We start from the raw sequence: 2,131 nt of genomic DNA, 5'->3' as shown, positions 1-2,131 counted from the left end.
TAATTTAATTCGTTTGATTATTTTAAAAGAAATGCGATAGGAACTTCAAAATTAGGAGAGATTATATTAAAAGAAAGGAGCGTGTCATAAAACAAAGACTAGATAAAGCTATGGCTAATCTAATGAGGGAAAGGGGTAATAATTTTGTATAAACTTTGAAGATTTCCTACTTATTTATTTATGTAAGTTTATAAGAAATTTATTTCTCTTTGTATTTGTAGGCAGAAAAGATTATGAGAAAGTCGGTAGACATGGGAGTGAGGAAAAGACGAAAGTACCTCCGAAAGGGTACCGGGTCATTTTGGAGTGGAAGGGTAATATTCCTGTTGGGGATTGGACCGTCAGATTTAATAACCTGATAGGCTGTTTAATAAGAGATCCATGCTCAATTAACATTGCTCATAACTTTGAGGAGCAAGAATTTAAAGGCATAAAGGAGATTTGGGTGAAGCTTATGGTAATTATTTATTATACTGCTTATTTTATTTACAATTCACAATGATTATTCTTATAGTGTAATTTTTTTGCCATGTAACTTGCAGGATCATTATTATCTTGAGGACAACCCAGAGTCTTGGGATTATGTTATCCCCAAAATGGCCAAGCTTATTCGGGGTTGGAAGAGTGATCTAAAAAATATATTTTACAATAATATCTACTGATTGGAAGATGATCTATGAGCTTGATAAGAGAGTTTATCCATTTAATTGGATGACTCTCATTATCGAGTGAGAGGGTGAGAAGAAGGTGGATTATTTTTAATTTAAGATATTATCATCATGTTATTTTTCATTTATATATAATCATCGCACATACAAATAAAGTACTTTATTTTGTAGAAAATATGTGAGACAGCATCGGTGAATCGCAAAATGAAGATATACGATCACTTCTTAGGATCTACTTCTTATGCTCGGATCGAGCATAAGTATTTGAGTGAAAACCCGGTATGATCATATTATTAAAACTGATATCATGTGATTAGTTTTATACATTTACTTTGAAATTTAATATATCACAGGACGCTTTGACTATGCCCCTGACTCTTCTTGCTAGAAGAGCTTATACACCGCCCAGGACTATGAAAATGTAGAGGGAAATGACAAAAAAGTGGAGAAACTTAATGAATTGGTCGTAAGTATAAGATTAATTTTAGATTTGTATATACTTAATGATTTCTCATCAAAGTTTTCAACTTTTACGATATATGATATACAGGCGGTGGTGGAAGCTTCTCAAAACGAGGTCTTGACCCGTGTCAGTCAATCTCAGGGTATAGAAGACACTTCTGTAGAGCCTAACCGCATGACCAGAGACGAGTGGATGGAAATCGTCGACGGAGCTTACGGTTTACAACCAATAAAGAAAGGAAGAGTTCCTTTGTCAAGTGCTGGAGCTAAGAAATTCACCACCACCAATAAGCTTAGCAGCCAATCTGTGACCTCGACGCGACCATGTGACACATCATACGTTGTGGGTAAGATTGGTCAATACTTGTTGAAGAATGTTGAAGCCTCTTTGGTTTTAAGTTTTCTTCCCACTATTAAACACGAGTTAGGTGGTGCACAAACGACCTGGGATGTCGTTCAGCGACTCGTCGATTCTCAACCCTTAAAGGACTTGCTTCCGTAGCCTATATACATGGATATCATGGGGATGGAATTTAATGAGCATGCAGCTATAAGTGGTGGAGAGGTATATATGTCATATTATATATGCAGGTATTATGAATATTTTGGAATATATTCTCATATTGATTTACATTCTTTTTAGGCTAGATGAGGTACTGTAGGAAGCAGCAGTACGATACGATATTTTGATGCACCTGTTGCCGACGATAGGGATCAAGATGACTACAATGAATGAGTAGTGAGTTAGACTTTATTGTTACTTTTGTCGACTTTTGGATTGTGTTGAGCATATAATCCGGATTATATATATATGTGAAGTTATACTTTTTTGTTACTTTTGTCGATTTTTGGATTGTGTTGAGCATATAATGACCTCCGGATTATATATATACGTGAAGTTATACTTTTTTGTTACTTTTGTCGATTTTTGGATTGTGTTGAGCATATAATGACCTCCGGATTATATATATACGTGAAGTTATACTTTTTTGTTACTTTTG

At 34.8% G+C, this 2,131-nt stretch overlaps 1 long non-coding RNA gene across 2 annotated transcripts; it reads left to right on the top strand.

The window, feature by feature from the left end:
- On the top strand, nt 242–1,923 carry LOC109832015. Of its 2 annotated transcripts, XR_002244606.1 has the most exons (6): nt 242–457; nt 543–747; nt 840–947; nt 1,022–1,134; nt 1,219–1,695; nt 1,774–1,923. It is a non-coding gene; the product is annotated as an uncharacterized LOC109832015 (long non-coding RNA). The 2 variants fall into 2 exon arrangements; XR_002244605.1 differs by having other exon boundaries at nt 840–1,134.

Source organism: Asparagus officinalis, chromosome 3, assembly GCF_001876935.1.
Source record: "Asparagus officinalis chromosome 3, Aspof.V1, whole genome shotgun sequence".
Classification (NCBI taxonomy): Eukaryota; Viridiplantae; Streptophyta; class Magnoliopsida; order Asparagales; family Asparagaceae; genus Asparagus; species Asparagus officinalis.
This window is presented reverse-complemented; position numbering and strand designations above follow the sequence as displayed.